General features: G+C 40.0%; 1 protein-coding gene across 2 annotated transcripts in view; it reads left to right on the top strand.

Moving 5' to 3' along the window:
• The window catches only part of LOC100756022 (A-kinase anchor protein 9), a 56,831-nt gene extending 39,348 nt beyond the window's left edge, over positions 1-17,483 (top strand). For both annotated transcript variants that reach the window (XR_004771799.1, XM_035451012.1), the window contains one exon: positions 17,290-17,483. The gene's annotated coding sequence lies outside the window, so the exon portion shown is untranslated. The remainder of the gene's footprint in view (positions 1-17,289) is intronic.
• Positions 17,484-18,551: the final 1,068 nt, after the last annotated feature.

Here is an 18,551-nt window from a genome sequence, read left to right as displayed (position 1 = left end):
TCAGGGAGCTATTGAGATGAGGAAACAGAAAGACTCTTGGAGCCAGAAAATAGTTTATTCTAAGGAAGAGTGTATTCCAGATACAACAGGACAGATAAACCCATGAACTAACATTAGCAATGCACACAACCATGCAAAGATTCAAGCCAGATGGATGGTCTAGCAATGAAAGTGGAAGTGAAAACAGGTTTCCCTGACTAACCAAGGACACACCTGCAATTTTATCCTGATGGCAAAGGAAGAATATGTTTCCTCCAATGAATTCTAACTGGGAATCTTAACCACTTCTCTTAAGTTTGGGATACATTGGCAAACACATAAATCAGCTCAATAAATAAGTGGTAGATGTTTGTGCTCATTTTCTTTTTGGGGAATTTTAGAAGTATTGATTGCTTGTGTTGATTTTCTTTTGGTTTGTGTTTTATTTTTTTTAAGAAGGAAAGGAAAATCATAACAGTAGAAGGTAGAAACAGAAGGAGGGTATGGAAGTAATTGGCAAGGGGGAAAATCATCAAAATAATTGCACAAAAGTGTATCCCTCCATATCTAATGGGCCCCGAAGCATATTCATGTACTGGGGATAAATACTGGTTCCACTGCTAGTAAAACCTGAGACTGCCCAGGCCTCTCCACTGACTCCCAATTTTAGGGGACCCAGCTCAGTCTTAGGCAGACTCCTATTCTTTTATTGGGAGCTTTAGCAGTAGGGAAGAGGCTACAAAGAAAGACTGATACCTGTTTTGTATTTGTATTGGTACACTTGTCTCTAGGGGAGGTGACAATTAGCAGGAGCTGAATCCTACTATATGTGGGACTTTGGCTGTGCAAGACAAAAATACCTGGTAGAAATAGGCACAGCAATGTATAGTGTGGGTTATAGTTACAAAAGGGTGTAGAGTTGATAGGTCCTGAATTTGGTTTCCAGAGTGGTGCTTTGGTTGATGGAAGGAAACCTAGCAGTCAGTAACTGACACATCATTCTGAAAGAGAGAGAGCGAAGATGAGAGGGGGGGAGAGACACAGAGAGAGGGCAAAAGAGAGAAACAGGGACAGAAACAGATACCGACAGAGAGAGACAGAAAAGGAGAATATTTGTAGATAATTATAACTAGCATGACCAGGAAACCAATGTTGTGTGGTTGTGAGTGTGTGTGTGTGTGTGTGTGTGTGTGTGTGTGTGTGTGTGTGTGTGAGAGAGAGAGAGAGAGAGAGAGAGAGAGAGAGAGACAGAGACAGAGACAGAGACAGAGACAGAGACAGAGACAGAGAGCAGGGGAGACACAGACAGAGACAGGGAGAGATTTTTTTTGTATTTCACAGATGTTTATATCTGGCAGGCAGAGAAAACAAGCTTTGTGTGTGTGAGAGAGACTGTGTGTGTGTGTGTGTGTGTGTGTGTGTGTGTGTGAGAGAGAGAGAGAGAGAGAGAGAGAGAGAGAGAGAGAGAGAGAGAGAGAGAGAGAGATTCTTTGTATTTCACAGATGTTTATAACTAGCAGGAAGAGAAAACAAGCCCTGTGTTTGAGAGAGACTCTATTTCTCTCTCTCTCTCCTCTCTCTCTCTCTCTCTCTCTTCTCTCTGTGTGTGTGTGTGTGTGTGTGTGTGTGTGTGTGTGTGGATTTGGCTGCAGGGGAGTCTACAACTTGATGAATCTGATACTTACCCTTGTGTGGGTGATGATTTTCATGTTAAGGGGAAAACTCAGGACCTGACATAAAGCACATAGTCTTGTGGTTTGGAGCAGGGGCAGAAAAGGCTTTGGTAGTTCTTTTTTGCAGGGACATCCCAGGAATTACTCAACTCCGCACACTTCTACTCTTCCAGGTTTGTGAATATAGATGATTTCTGATGGTATGATTTGTGTTTGCACACTCTCTAGTTGTTCCTGAATGAAACAGTCATGAGGCAATATCTCTACAGTAAAATGAGATTGATGACTATCTAAATGACATCATAGAGCCTTATCCAGTAGCTGATGGAAGCAGAAGCAGAGATTCACAGCCAAGCACTGAGCAGAACTCCTGGAATCCAGTTTTAGAGATGGAGGAGTGATGAACAAAGTGGTCAAGACCATGCGGGGAAAACGCACAGAAACACCTGCCCTGACAAGTTTGAGTTCAGAGACCCCAGCTGACAGCTAGGGAAGCAGAATAGGACCAATTCAGGCAGCCTGAAATTGGGTTCAGTTGGGGGCCTTGGGCAGTCTATGGGACTTCTTGCCGTCGAAACAGTAATTGTCTCTAGTGCACAAATATTCTTTGGGAGACCATTCACTATGGAGGGATGCTCTTTCAATATAGATAGGGGAGGACCTAGGTCCTGTCCTAAATGATGTGACAGACTTAGATTATCCCCCAATGGAAGCCTCGTCTTCCCTGGGGTGTTGATGGGGGATTGATGCTGAACATGGTAGGATGGGAGGGAAAGGACAGGCAGATTGGTTTGTAAAACAAGATTGTGTTTAATACATAAAAATGTATTTTCAAACATTTTCAATGATGAAATGTCAAAAGGAATAAAATCCTGGTATGATATATATTCATGTATGTATACTACCTGACTTTTAAAAAGAGTTAACCCTGATATTTCTCCAACTATTCAATAAGGGAGAATTAAAGACACACTTTCTAATATCTTCTACAAAGGCTGAAGGAGCCTTTTGCCAGACCTGTTGATATCAGTTTTCCTTCCATGATACCATATGTAGAAAAAAAAAATCACTGACATGCAATGCTCAGTTTTCCTCTAACTTCCCGAAAGTTGTGTTGTGCACAGACAGATAAACAACTCTGAGCAAAATAAACAGAACAAATTACCCTAACTGTAAAATAAACAGAGACTATAAATCAACAGTTTATGTACCTGGACATGATAATTCTTATAGAAATCACTTGAAACATTCAGCAATTTCAACAGAACATAAACAAGGTCATCTTAATACCTAAGATGAGTTCATGACTGAACAACAAAGGGACAGATCCAATAGGAAAAATTCCAGATGAGCATAACAATGTAAGGTTCTAGGCAATAGAGGCACAGGCTTTAATATCAGCACTCAGGAGGCAGAGACAGGCAGATCTCTATAAATTCTAAGCCTTAATGTTTTACAGAGTAAGTTTTACAGCCTAGGAAAGGCTCCAAAGCACATAGAGAAACACTGTCTCAAAAAATACACAAAACAAACAAACTAACTAAAAAATGTAAATATAGTGTAAAAAACCCTAACCCTCAAGAGTGTAATTAAATTATTTTCCAGAAAACAGTTACTAATGAAGATAACTGAGTTATGAGTGACATGCCAGACTCAAAATAGAAAATTTGAGGGAATATGCTTGGAGGTGGTGATGAATGCTTTTCTCCCAGTTGTTGGAAGGCAGAGGCAGGCAGTTTTCCGTGGGTTTGAGGAAGGCCTGGGCTAAATAAAGAGCAAACGCCAGGACAAGCTTGAAGGCTACAAAAAGAAACCCGGTCTCAAATACCAAAAAAAAAAAAAAAAAAAAATAGGGAATATTAGATTGGACACTGGATCAAGGAATAGAATTTCAATCACTCTGGGATGGTCCACAATATTCTGAGAAGAGGCCTGGTTGTCTCAGCAACCAGACTCTTTAGAAAAAAGGGAAAGAGAACTGGGTGGTTTCAAATCCAGGCTCGGATTCCTGATTAGTCAGCCAATAGGAAAAATGTCCAGTGGCCCAATCCACACTACAAAGTGTTTATGACAAAGAGAGCATTCTGGGTCCCATGAAAACAAAATAGTCCTGGAAGACAGCAGCCAATGAGGCTGTACCTGGTGTTGCTTGAGTTGAACAGAAAATCCTCTTCCAAATTCACGGCTTTGAGCACTGTGGGTGCACACTGCCTCGGGCACTGGTGTCAGCGAAGTGAACGCTTTGCCTTCACTTGCAATACTGGCGCCATCTGTCTCTTGACCACCTAGCTCGTGCAGCTTGTGCACCCTGAGCTGAAACCTGATTGGTGAGAGGTACTTAATTGAGCCAGTCAGATTGAGATGCCAATCCGGGCACCCTCATTGGCCAGGCAAACGCACAAGACTTGTGGCTGCTCTAAGGTGAACTGTCAAGTGCCCACCACGTGGACAACAGATGGGGGTCCGGTGACAGCAGGCTTAGAGAAGAAGGCTTTGCTTGTTTTGTGACTTTTGTGCACAGCCCAGCCAGTAGGCATCTATCTGTCCACACTACTTCCCTAACAGGGTCTCATTTATGTCCTGAAATTAGACTTGATTTCTGAAGGTCTTTTTTTGTTTGAACAGTTTCTAGTCTGTTCGGAATAAAACGTCATCAGGCAATATCTATGAACTGGTGACTTGTGATCACCCATGAATGGAACATCAACAGGACCGCATTAATTTTTGCCTTTAAAAATTTACTAATTGTCAGAATGAAAAAATCCAGTTTCTGATTGAATCTCAAGACCATCAATGCATGCTGAACTTTCTTTGGAGACCCATCTCTAATTTAATCCAAGTGCTTAGGTCTGTGTTCACCCCTTTATTTGTCAACACGAAAACTACATCATTAGCTAGTCATGGCTTAATTTGCCTACACTGATCATCAATACTCTGAAATTAAAACAATACAAAACCTAACCAAAACAAAACATTATGTTGCTCATTAAATTTCTCCTTCCTCTCACTGATTTTGTGGTGGGTCATTCTAATTCAAAATTTCTACTTCTCTGTTGTAGAAACTTCCAAAATTTATTCTATTTGTATGTTGTGTTCTTCTTTAGGAGAACACTGTCAATCACTTGGTGAAATAGTCCTCAAAGTCCTGGGTGCAGTTTTTACATTTCCCGAGTATTCCTGCCTAACCTGCTAGTTCTTTGAAGATTAGTTGGTTTTTCTGTGTTTTTTTTAAAAACTTCACACATAAATACTACATCTAGTTTCTTGTGCCACCTTCCTTCCTGCTTGTGCCTCAGCTTATCCCATGTAAGCCCCAAACATGAACCCTTTAATTAATAAAATGCATGCATATGTGTGGTTTGGTGCTCATACATAGACACATGTATTTCTCACCTACTGAGTACGTTTAGTTTGTTCATTTGTATGGGAATGCAGAAGAGACCACTGGGGACTGAACAAGCTAAGGGGGAACCTGTCCCTGGAGGAAACTGATTCTCCCTGTCCTCTCAGGTATTGATAACCTGTAACACTTCTGGTAGTGTTCCGTAATGAATTGACCCTGATTTCATTTTCATGTGAACTGATGAGTTCATAATTTTCTTGCATTTGTAACCACCTTATTGAGAGGCAGAACTAACCTATCCCATAAAACACATAATTGCACTTTTAGGGGTCTAGCTTTAGCATGGCATAGTCACTTCTCTGCATTTTGATCAGTTGTGGGTCTGTGTAAAAGTCTGGTATTTTAAAAGGAAGGTGCTTTGATGAGGGTCAGCTGCTGTATTTATCTCTGTGTACAAGGATATACATTTGGGATACAGTTAGATATCACACTGGTTTAAGAAAATGGAAGTAGCAGTTTTCTTCTACTCACTAGTCCATGACCACTCCTGCCAAGTTTTGTTCTCTAAGTTTACAATGCCAAACATGTTTTCCTTTAGATAGATATGTAATGAGAACAGAAACTTCTAATTAAATGTAGGGTTTTCATTTTTTCCTGCCATGAGCTAAGCACATTTACAATTGAAGATGGATGGATACTTCTTTCTATTTCTCACTGGTAAGAAATAAGAGTAGAACACCATCCTGGGCACATGAGACATTTCCAAACAACAATAAAAGGAGGAAGAGCCAGAGCTTGTTACTGAGCACACAAGCAGCCATGTGTTCAATTCTGAGGAAGGCATTCATCAGGGTTAGTAGTTCATGACTGTATTCCAAGCACTCATGGGATTTAGAAGGAACAGAAGTTCAAGGTCCTCTTTGGCTACATAGAGAGTTTGGGGTCAGCCTGATCTACATGAAACACTGTCTCTAAATAAATGTACTTATGCAAATAAGTAAACTCTTGGAGGGTGGCTGATCAGTGGCCATATGACTACTCTTATCTGATGTGTCAAGGCAGGGGAATGACACCGGTCCAACCTTCCACGAATGAGATACCAGCTTAGATTTCACAACATCCAGGAGTGGGAATAGCTAGATAGTGGTGCATTAAGCAAGGCTTTCTGGTGGTGATTGATGGTTTCTGCATGCACAGTCATTTTGCAGCCACCTAAACCATGCACAATGTAGACATGCAACCTTTGACAGCTGTAGGTAAAGGGTAATCACCCATCAAAATGGATCCAGGGTCTAAAAGGTAGCATTGATAAAAGCTAACCTGATGCAGGGAGAAGGCAGAGAATTAGAGAGGACCCACAACCAGGAAAGGTTCCCAAAGGAGAAGGCACAGTTCCTGGTGTGGGCTGACAGGGAGTGACAGGCTGGTGGGAGAAGGCACAGGCCCCAGAAAGGGTTGGATCAGAGTGGGTGCTGAGGGGAAGCCACCAGGCAGAAGATGGAGAGGAGTTGGGATTAGGAACATGGTCAAGTTGCCCATTACCTGGGGTGAGGGAAAAGCCAGGATATCAACAGTGATTACTTTGGGTATATTTAGTAACTAATATTTAAGACACACTCAATAAGTTTATATACTAGAGTAGTGATTATTATTAAACAATGGTCATCTTTAAAAATGAAATCCATATGTTCTAGGCTGAGAGTATTGTTTCCTAGGGAATGGGTTTCCAAAGATCATTCATGCACCAGGAATAAATATTGGTTACACTGCCAGTTGCCCATAGACTGCCCAGGCCTCTCTACTGACACCCATATTCAGTGCCCCTGCTTCAGGCTTAGGAAGACCCCTATCTTTTTTTGTATTCTTTTGCTCTAGAGAAAAGGCTACCAAAATGGACTGATAACTGGCTTGTATTTTTTATTGGGTCTTTACCTCTAGGGTAGGGGATAATTAGCAGCAGTTGAATCCTGCTATATGTGGGGTTTGGGCTATGCAATGGAAAATACCTAAAATACTTGAAAGCAATAGATATAACAATGTATTCTGTGATGGTTTTTTTTAAAGAAGAAGCGAGCAGAATCCTGATATATGAACACATATATTTTGCCTATGCAAGAGAAAATAACTTGTAGAAACAGACATAGCGATGTGTTGTGTGAGGCTTTTAGTTACAGAGGAGCTGGCCGCACCTGCATTTGCTTACCAGAGTGTGACTTTGGTTGAATAGAAGGATATCTAGCAGTAAGTAACTGACAACTCAATCTGAATGACACAGTGGCAGAGAGACAGAGAGTGTAATTTTCATGGACATTTATACCTACAAGGAACAGAAAACTTTCTCTCTCTCTCTCTCTCTCTCTCTCTCTCTCTCTCTCTCTCTCTCTGTGTGTGTGTGTGTGTGTGTGTGTGTGTGTGTGTGTCTCTGTGTGTGTCTGTGTGTGTGTGTGTGTGTGTATGTGGTGTATTTGTGTGTGTTCCTCCAGTGCCCATGGTGCTTTAGTTGTTAGTTAGGTGTAATCTCAAAGGACCTGTCATCTCCCATGTGTGTATATGCATATTTGTATCAGTGGCTATAGAAGAGGGAATTTTGAGCAGTATCTGACTCCAAACACTGCATGAGGAGGTTGTGGTTGTAAGGCTGTGGACACATTGAAGAATCTGACTCCTTGCGGTATGTAGAGAGATTTGGTTTTAAGGTAATGGAAATGTACCAGGACCTTGCATCATGATCTGCTGTGAGTGTATGGTTGGGGGAATTTGCCTATTGGTGATGGCTCACTTACTAGACCCAACACACACATTTCTCTCTCTTGCCCTCATGTGCATTTGTTTCTACCTCTCATTGGTCTCCCTCTCTTTCCTCCTCCCTCCCACTCTACCTCCCCTTTGTGTTGACTATTCAGGGTTTGGAACTCAACAGGCCCTGTTATCTGTTTGTGTGTGTGTGAATTTTGCTGTAGGGGAGGATACAACTTGATGAATCTGATTCTCGTTTGTGTGTGTGTGTGTGTGTGTGTGTGTGTGTGTGTGTGTGTGTGTGTGTCAGACCTTGCATTTGAAGGGTAAAAGTCAGGGCCTGAAATACATCATATGGTCCTGTGTTTATATGCAGGGACAGAGAAGTCTTTGGTTGTTCTGTGCTGTTTGTGCAGGGACATCCCATGACGTAAACATCTCCTCACACTTCTTCTCTTCAAGGGTCGTTAAAATAGATGGTTTTTGAAGGACTGATTTGTGTCTGCAGAGTATCTAGTCTGTCCTGAGTGAAAGGGTCATCAGGCATTGTCTCCACAGTATAGTGAGATTGATGACTATCTTAAATGCCATCATAGAGCCTGCATCCAGTAGCAGGTGGAAGCAGAAGCAGAGATTGACTGCCAAGCACTGAGTTGAGCTCCTGGAATCCAGTTGTAGAGATGGAGGATTGATGAGCAAAGGAGTCAAGACCATACTAGGGAAACCCACAGAAAGAGCTGGCATGACAAGTTGTAGTTCAGAGACCCATTCTGACAGCTTCGCAATCAAAATAGGACCAAACAAGGCCCCATGAAGGTGGGTTATAACTGGGGTCTTTAAGCGGCCTATGGGACTTCTGGCAGTGACATATCTATTTAATCCCTAGTGTGCAATTGGTCTTTGGGAGTACCTTCCATATAGAAGGATACCCTCTAAAGATAGATACATGGGGTGGACCAAGATCCTTTCCCAAATGATGTGACAGAGTTAGATTATCCCCCAATGGAGGACGCACCCTCACTAATAAGTCTCCAACTATTCAATAAGGTAGAAGGAAAGAAACACTTTTCAATATCTTCTACAAAGAATGTAGGTGTTTTCTTCCAGACCTTCCATGAATGACATGCCAGCTTAGGAGTGTGAATTACTGGATAGTGTTCTCACAACCAGGAAAGGTTCCGTCAGGAGCAATCACAGGCCCAGGAGAGGCCTTTCAGGGAATGACAGGCAGGTTGGAAAAGGAACAGGCCCTTTTCAATGATGAAATGTCAAAAGGAGTAAAAGACTGGTATGATATATTCTTTTATGCATTCTACCTGACTTCAGAAAAAGAGGACACTAATATTTCTCCAACTATTCAATAAGGGAGAATTAAGGAGACAATTTACATTATTTTCTCCAAAGCCTGTAGGAGACTTCTGCCAGACTGGTGACATGAGCTTTCCTTCCTTAAAACCATATGTCAGGGAAGATAAAGAAGACACTGACATCCAACCCTCAGTTTTCCTCTGACTTCAGGAAGGTGTGTTGTACACAGACAGATAAATATTAGGATCAGGGTTAGGGTTAGGGTTTGGGTTAGCATAAGGGTTAGTGTTAGGTTAGCGTTTGGTTTAGAGTTTGCATTAGGGTTTAAGTTTAGGGTTAGGGTTATGGTTATTATTAGGATTGGGGTTATTGTTAGGGGTAGCATTAGGGCAAGGGTTAGCGTTAGGTTTAGGGTTAGAGTTAGGGTTTGCGGTAGGTTTAGAGTTAGGGTTAGGGTTATCATTAGTGTTACAGTTAGGTTTAGTGTTAGGTTTAGTGTTAGGATTAGTTTTAGGGTTAGGGTTTGCGTTAAAGTTACGGTTACGGTTAGGTTTAGGGTTAGGGTTATGGTCAGGGTTAGGGTTAGAGTTTGTGTAAGGGTTGGGGTTAGCATTAGGGTTAGTGTTAGGGTTAAGTTTAGCGTTAGGGTTAGGGTGAGGATATGGGTTAGCATTAGGGTTAGCGCTAGGACTTTGGTTAGGATTAGGGCCAGCTTTAGGGTTAGGTTTAGGGTTAGGGTTAGTGTTAGGGATAGGGTTAGCGTTAGGGTTAGGGTTAGGTTTAGAGTTACAGTTAGGGTTAGCTTTAGGGTTAGGGTTTGGGTTAGGGTTAGGGTTGGCGTTAAGGTTATGGATAAGGTTAGGGTTAGCGTTAGTGTTAGCGTTAGGATTAAGGTTAGGGTTAGGTATAGGGTTAGCGTTAGGGTCAGGGTTAAGGTTAGGGTTAAGGGTTAGTATTAGCGTTAGTGTTAGGGTTAGAGTTAGGGTTTGGGTTAGGGTTAGGGTTGGCGTTAAGGTTATGGATAAGGTTAGGGTTAGCATTAGTGTTAGCGTTAGGATTAAGGTTAGGTTTAGGGTTAGCATTAGGGTTAGGGATAAGGTTATTGTTTCGGTTAGGGTTAGGGTTAGCGTAATATTTTCATTAGGTTTTAGGTTAGGGTTATGGTTAAGGTTAGGGTTAGGTTTAGCATTAGGGATGGGGTTAGGGTTAGAGTTAGGTTTAGTGTTAGGATTAGGGTTAGGGTGAGGGTTTTTGTTAGGGTTAGGCGTCGGGTTAGGGTTAGGATTAGCGTTGGGTTTAGGTATAGGGTTAGAGTTAGGGTTAGGATTAGGTTAGTGTTAGGTTTAGGGTTAAAGTTATTTTTGGGTTAGGGTTAGAGTTTGTGTAAGGGTTGGAGTTAGCGTTAGGGTTAGTGTTAGGGTTAAGTTTAGCATTAGGGTTAGGGTGAGATAAGGGTTAGCGTTAGGATTAATGCTAGGATTTTGGTTAGGATTAGGGTTAGCATAGGTTTAAGGTTAGGGTTAGGTTAGGGTTAGCGTTAGCGTTAGGGATAGGGTTAGGGTTTGGGTTAGGGTTATGGTTAGGGTTAATGTTAGTGTTATGTTTAATGTTAGGGTCAGGGTTAGCGTTAGGGATAGGGTTACCGTTAGGATTTGCTTTAGGGTGAGGTTTAGGGTTAGAGTTATTGTTACATTTCAGGTTAGGGTTAGGGCTTGTGTAAGTTTTGGGGTTAGGGTTAAGGTTAGTGTTAGGGTTAGGGTTAGCTTAAGGTTTAGGAAGATGGTTAGAGTTAGGCTTAGGGTTGGCGTTAGCATTGGGGTTAGAGTTAGCATTAGGTTTAGGGTTAGAGTTAGGGTTAGGGTTAAGTTTAGGGTTAGGGTTATGGTTAGGGTTTGGGTTAGGGTTTGGGTTAGGTTAGGTTTAGGTTTAGGTTATAGTTAGGGTTTGGGGTAGGGTTAGGCTAAGCGTTAGGGTTAGGGTAGGGATAGGGTAAGGGATATCGTTAGGATTAGGGTTAGGGTCACGGTTAGGGATTGGTTTAGGGTTAGGGTTAGGATTATTGTTATGATTAGGGTTAGAGTTAGGGCTGTGGTTTTCTTTAGGTTTAAGTTTAGTGTTTGGGTTATGGTTAGGTTTAGGCTTAGGGTTAAGGTTAGCGTTAGGGTTAGACTTAGTGTTAGGGTTATGGTTAGGTTTAGTCTTATGGTTAGGGTTAGAATTAATGTTAGGGTTAGGGTTAGGTTTAATGTTAGGTTTAGGGTAGGGTTAGGGTTAGGGTTAGGCTTTTCTTTAGGGTGAAGGTTAGGGTTAGGTTTAGTATTATGGCTAGGGTTAGGGTTAGGTTTAAGTTTAGGGTTAGGTTTTCAGTTAGTGTTATGGTTAGGGTTTGGGTTAGGGTTAGTTTTAGGGTTAGGGTTAAGGTTAGGGTTAGGGTTATGTTTAGGGTTGTGTTTAGCATTAGGGTTAGAGTTAGGGTTAGTGTTAAGGTTAGAGTTAGGTTTAGGGTTATGGTTAGGATTAGGGATAGGGGTTAGGTTTAGAGTTAGAGCTAGGGTTTGGGTTAGGGTTAGTTTTATGGTTAGGTTTAATGTTAGGGTTAGTGTTAGTTTTAGGGTTATTGTTAGGTTTATGGCTAGGGTTAGAGTTAGGGTTAGCGTTAGGGTTATGGTGAGGGTTAGCATTAGGGTTCGGGTTAAGGTTAGGGTTATGGCTAGTGTTAGGGTTAGGTTTATGGTTAGGTTTTAGTTTAGGTTTAGAGAGAGGGTTAGTGTTAGGTTTAGAGTTAGGGTTAGCATGAGGGTTATGATTAGGGTTAGGGTTGGGGTAGGGTTAGTGTTAGGGTTATGGATAGGGTTAGTTTTATGTTTAGGGTTAGTATTAGGGTTAGGCTTAGGGTTAATGCTAGGTTTAAGGTTAGGGTTAGGGTTTGTGTAAGTGGTTGGTTTAGGGTTAGGGTAGATGTTAAGTTTGTGGTTAGGGTTTGAATCAGGGTTATGCTTAGGGTTAGCGTTAGCGTTAGTGTTAGAGTTAGGGTTATTGTTATGGTTAAGGGTAGGGATAGTGTTAGGGTTTTCGTTAGGGTTAGGGTTTGGTTTAGGGTTAGGGTTTCATTTAGTGTCAGGTTTAGGGTTAGAGTTATGGTTAAGGGTAGGGATAGTGTTAGGGTTTTCGTTAGGGTTAGGGTTTGGTTTAGGGTTTGGTTTAGGGTTAGGGTTTCATTTAGTGTCAGGTTTCGGGTTAGAGTTATGGTTAGGGTTAGCATTAGTGATAGGGCTATGTTTAGGGTTAGAGTTAGATTTAGAGTTAGGGTTAGGTTTAGGGTTATGGTTAGGGTTAGGGTTTGGATTAGGGTTAGGTTTAGGTTTAGTGTTAGAGTTAGGGTTAGGGTTAGCGTTAGATTTAGGTTTAGGGTTAGTGTTAGGTTTAGGTTTAGGGTTTAGGTTAGGGTTAGGGTTAATGTTATTTTTAGGGTTACGGTTAGGTTTAGGTTTAGCGTTAGGTATAGGGTTTGTGTTAGCCTTAGTGTTAGGGTTAGGGTTAGGGTTTGCCAGAGTGTTACTGTTAGTGTTATATTTAGGGTTAGGGTTAGGTTTATGGTTAGGGTTAGCGTTAGGTTAGGGGTAGAGTTAGGTTTAGGGTTAGGGTTAGCGTTAGGCTTAGTGTTAGGTTTAGTTTTAAGGTCAGGTTTAGGCTTAGGTTTAATGTTTAGGTTAGAGTTAGGGATAGGGTTACTGTTACATTTAGCGTTAGTGTTAGGGTTAGGGTTAGCATTAGGGTTAGGGTTAAGGTTATTTTTACAGTTAGAGTTAGCATTAGGGTTAGGGTTTTTCTTAGGGTTGGGTTAGGGTTATAGTTAGGATTTGGGTTAGGTTTAGTGTTAGGATTTGGGTTAGGGTTAGAGTTAGGGTCAGTGTTAGTGTTATAGTTAAGCTTAGGGTTAGCATTGTGTTAGAGATAGGTTGGGGTTAGGGTTAGCATTAGGGTTAGGGTTCAGATTAGAGTTATGTTTTGGGTTAGGGTTAGTTTTAGGGTTAGGGTTAGTGTTAGTGTTAGGGTTAGGTTTAGAATTAGGTTTAGGTTTAGGGTTAGCGTTTGTGTTAGGGTTAGGTTTATGGTTTGTTTTAGGGTTAGTGTTAGGTGTAGGGTTAGGCTTAGGGGTATGGTTAGCTTTAGGGTTATGTCTAGGGTTAGGGTTTTCGTTAGGGTTAGTGTTATTGTTAGAGTTTGGGTTAGCGTTAGGGATAGGTTTAGGGTTAGAGATAATCTAAGGTTTAGGTTTAGGGTTAGGCTTATGGTTAGGATTGGGATTAAGGTTAGTGTTTGGGTTAGGTTTAAAGTTATGTTTGGTTTGGTGTTAGGTTTGTGTAAGGTTTGGGGTTCGGGTTAGCATTAGGGTTAGGGTTAGTTTTAGGGATAGGGTTAGCTTTTGGATTAGCATTATGGTTTTTGGTTAGTGTTAGGTTCAGGGTTAGAGTTAGGGTAGATTAGAATTAGGGTTAGGGTTAGGGATAGGTTTAGTGGTAGGGATCGGGTTAAAGTTAGGTTTAGGGTTTTCATTACTCTTAGGGTTAGCATTATTGTTAGGTTTAGGGTTAGCCTTAAGTTTATGGTTAGGTTTAGTGTTAGGGTTAGCATTAAGGTTAGGGTTATGGTTTGGTTTAGGGTCAGCTTTAGGGTTAGGGTTAGGGTTAGGGTTAGGGTAGGGTTAGTGTTGTATTAGGGTTAGGGTTAGGGTTAGTTTAGGGTTATTGTTGTGGTTAGGTTTAGTGTTAGGGTTAGGGTTAGGGTTAGGGTTAGGGTTAAGGGGCCTTTGTGGTTAACATATGAAAACAGAGACCAGTCTTGAAAAATTCAGTCTTAGTTATGTTATAGGAAGAGACTTTGGAGGGAAGAAAGTAACCCTTCAAAGTTGTCTTGAGGTCAGAGATAGACTATGTCTCCTTGTGTTAGAAGGTTCAGCTATGTAGTTCCAGAGGGACTGGCAGCAGTGTGGTGCCCACAAATATATCCATTGCTGTATGACAAGATGCCCTCACTAAAGGGGAATGTAATTGACCAGAGGCATCTAAACAAGAAAATTCCTTATCATAGCAAACAAGACGCTATTGTTGTAATATCCTTGTCCTTTTTGCTTAACACATCAACAGTGGTTATTTTACCTCCAAACAGGCATATCTAAAGCTTAAACCTTGTAAAATTATAGAATTCTTAGAAAAAATTAAGCAATCAATCATGGTAGCAATCACATGACTGAGAATTTATTACCTTGGTCTGACCAGAGGCTTATTCTTCATTAAAAAACAAACAAACAAACAAACAAACAAAAAACCCTGGGTAGATTTCTCTATGATGACCTGAGAAAATCCATTGCCCTTCTTCCATGGATGAAAGGTTACATTACTATGAAGTAACCTATTAATTGGGGAAATATTTCTTTTTAACATAAATATACTTAGTGAAAATATGAGTTCTCTACTTGAAACTCAGCAGTGAAGAATTGCTATCATGATGCTCTTGAAGACCAGAAGAACTGGAAATATGATCTCCACTCAGCAGGAAATTTCCAGGAAATGTGGAACCTTTCAGTATCAAATCTGTATGTAACAAGGGTGCATCTCTGAGACCTCCTCCTTCTCTAAGATGCCGGTGCTGATATTCTATCTCCCAGGTTGCTATTTACTTTGTCTTGTCTTGGGGAAGGCTTCAGTATTCATTTGTAGTCATTAGCTGGGCCTTTGGCACTGTCTCCATAACTACCCAACATAAAACTTGAAGTCTTTGTGATGATATATTATTTATGATTTAATAACACCAGCAGAGATCAAAATGCAAAACTAGCAACAGACATAAAGACAGGCAGTGGTGATTAAAAAAAATATCCTTTAATCACAGTAGGCATAATAGTCACCATAGAGGCTAAGTGGTACACACCTTTAATCCCTTGACTTGGGAGACAAAGGTGATCTCAGCACTTGGGATCACACACCTTTAATCTTAGCAATAGGGAGGTGGAGACGGGAATGATACGGCTGAGTGGAGAGAGGATGTAAGGTTGTGGGAGACAGGAACTCAGAAGAATTGCAGTTACAGTCTGAGGCTTGGTGAAGAACAGTGCAGTTTGCATTGTATTCTGAGGATTCATGGAGACAGGATCACCCATTTTCATCTGAGGTAAAGGCAAGAGCTAGAGGCCTTACTGCTTTGCTTTTCTGATCTTCAGCTCAAACTCCAATATCTGTCTCTGGTTTTATATTATTCATGCTTTAAGTCTTAGCTAGATAAGTAAGATAATTGAAAGAGATCAAGGGGATAGAAATAGGAAGAGAAAATGTCAAAGTATCTTTATGATATAATGGTATACATGAGTGACTCTAAATATTTCTAAAAGGAAACACCTACAGCTAATAAACGCCTCCAGCAAAGTAGCAGTATAAAAAATTAATACACAAAAATAAGCACCATTCACTTATGTAAATGAATAACAAATTAGAAAGAAACTAGGTAAATTACACCTTTCACAATAGCTTCAAAAGTGTAGACTATATTAGGATATCTCCAACCAAGCAAGTGAAAGATTTATATGGCAAAAACTTTAAAATTTGAAGAAAGATACTAAAGAATATATCAGAAGATGGAAAGATCTCCAATGTTCATGGACCTCTAGGATTTAATATAGCCATCCTACCCAAAGCAATCTACAGAGTCAATGCTATTCCCATCAAAATTCCAACATAATTCTTCACAGAACAAAGAAGAACTTTCAGATGCTTATGAAAACAAACAATTCAGTAGAGATATAACAGTCCTGAATAATAAAAGAATTGCTGATGGCGTCTCCATTGTAAATTTCAAGTTGTACTAAAGAGCTATAGTAGTAGAAAATCCATGGTTTTGACACAAAAGCAGACACATTGATCAATAGAATCATATTGAAGACCAGAAATAAGTCCATGCACTCACAGAAATGTGACGTGGGTAAAGGCCTCCTTTCTAGTATCGACTCCTCTGATTAATTTCAAAATTCTAAATTCAAAAATTTTGTATTTTCACTAAGTATTTTTATGTTATAAAGAAATATTTCTCCAATTAAAAGGTTACTTCATAGTAATGTATCCTTTCATCCATGGAATAGATGGCAATGGATTTTCTCAGGTCATTGTAGAGAGTTCTATCCAGGGTTTTATTGTTTGTTTTTTTGTTTTTTCATGAAGAATAAGCCTCTGGTCAGACCAAGGTAATAAATTCTCAGTCATGTGATTGCTACCATGGTTGATTGCTTAATTTTTTTCTAAGAATTCTATATTTTTACAAGGTTTAAGCTTTAGATATGCCTTTTTTGAGGTAAAATAACCACTGTTAATGTGTTAAGCAAAAAGGACAAGGACATTACAACCATAGTGTCTTGTTTGCGGTGAAAAGGAATTTTCTTGTTTAGATGCCTCTGGTCACTTACATTACCCTTCAGTGAGGGCATCTTGTCATGCTGCTATGGATATATTTGTGGGCACCACACTGCTGCCAGTCCCTCTGGAACTATTTAGCTGAACCTTCTAACACAAGGAGACATAGTCTATGTCTGAACTCAAGACAACTTTGAAGGGTTATTTTGCCTCCAAATGTTTCTTCCTATAACATAGCTAAGACTGCATGTTTCCAAGCCTGGTCTGTCTTTGTTTTCATATGTTAACCCCAAATGCCCCTTAACAATTCTCTTGTATGCTACTCTTTGAAGGTCTGCTAGAAAACAGTCTGGAGTACTGTACACACACACACACACACACACACACACACACACACACACACACTCACACACACACACATACACACACACACACACTCACAGAGAGAGAGAGGGGGGTACAGAGAAAGAAAGTGTATCTTGCATAAAGCAATGTGTTCATAAATATGTAGATTACTTAATAGCATTTGATGAGACATTGCATTCATGGCTAAGTATAGGGGTACAAGAATGTCATAATAGAAATAAATGTTTGGATTTGTAGGTGACAAAGCTTATTACAGGTCAAATCTTAAATAGTCCTGTTACTTTTTAACTAACTAAAATGTAATTTCCTTTAAGAAAGAAAACATTACTTCTAATCTAAGGCAGAATGTTTGCCCCTTATGGGAAATTCTGTAAAATATATTTCAATATGAGATGAAAGGAGTATGTCTCAGAAAGATTTTGAATTTTTTTTAGAAGAATGGAGTTACCACCTCCATTCTAACTATCCTTTCTGTCTTACACAGATGTGATGTTTGGAGCAAGAGCACCTACCAATCCCTGCTAGAGAGAAGGAGAAGAACAAGACTGAAGATCAGGGGCTCTGCCCTGAAGTTGCTGTTACTAATCCTTTTTTAAAAAGCACCATTCTAATCCCAGAATTCCTTTCATGCATAGAAAAATAATTAGTTTTGCTCAAAATACAGCATCATTGAATTAATATGTAGTCAAAGAACTGGCTTTCTTGATTTCATGGTTTCATGATTCCTTTTAGGAAATAAGAAAAGCTATATTTTGTCACGAAATTTTAAAAAATCTGAATTGCTTTTGGTTTATTTTGTTTCATTAAAGACATTAGAATATCAAATTTAAAATAAAAGGTGGACAGCAGGAGAGAACTAATCTTTTAGATTCTTGTGGATTTGGAATAACTAAAGTGAAGGAAGGAAAACAGGGTACCAGGGACCAGGGTTCTCATTTATACTTATCTTGGTAAGGTGCTATAAATGTCTCCAAGACAACCTGGGAGAAAAGAATATGAGAAAGCTCTAAGTATCTAAGAAATACCCATTCTCCTGGTCTTGTAAAAATTCCTCATTTGTTGGAGCTTGAACTGTTGAGAGAATAATTGGATAATTAGATAAGCTTGTAAACAAATTAAAAACTTTTCTCACAGAAAATAAGTAAATATTTTAACAGGAGGAGAATTTCTCCTATGGCATTTTCTTAGGAATCCCATGATTTAAGGTTCCTTCCTTTCAGCCAACAAGTCTAGTATCCTGGAATATGTGTATCTAGCCATCTTCCTTTGTCACCTGGTTTTAATGACTTATATTCTTGACCTTGTTAGTAAAGTTTGTCATTGAGAAAGATAAGCAGTTTGGCTGTAATTTGGATTTGACAATTTGAGCCTTCATTTCAGATCATATGTAAAACACTCAAAATTTTCTCTATGATCCATAAGGAGAACACAAATGTACTAAGACAGCAAAAGACTAGCAAAGATCTTACTGTAAAAAGCAAGCCACCATGTTCAAAGAAACTATATTCAGATCTATGTTGGTGACTTCTGTGTGATTCAGTAATTCCAACAGAATAAAACCTATAAGAGAAGGAGGATTTTAAAACTGTGCCCTGTGTATATCCAATATATTGCTGCTTACACTTTATTTTCACCAAATATGTTGAATATGTCACAAATAAATACACAAATAAATCATGTTTTAAACACTGTGTTAGCAGCTGGGCATTGGTGGCACATGCCTTTAGTTCCAGCACTCGGGAGGCA

This window comes from Cricetulus griseus, assembly GCF_003668045.3.
Source record: "Cricetulus griseus strain 17A/GY chromosome 1 unlocalized genomic scaffold, alternate assembly CriGri-PICRH-1.0 chr1_0, whole genome shotgun sequence".
Taxonomy (NCBI): domain Eukaryota; kingdom Metazoa; phylum Chordata; class Mammalia; order Rodentia; family Cricetidae; genus Cricetulus; species Cricetulus griseus.
The sequence above is the reverse complement of the archived record's forward strand: the minus strand, read 5'-3'. Positions and strand labels throughout refer to the sequence as shown.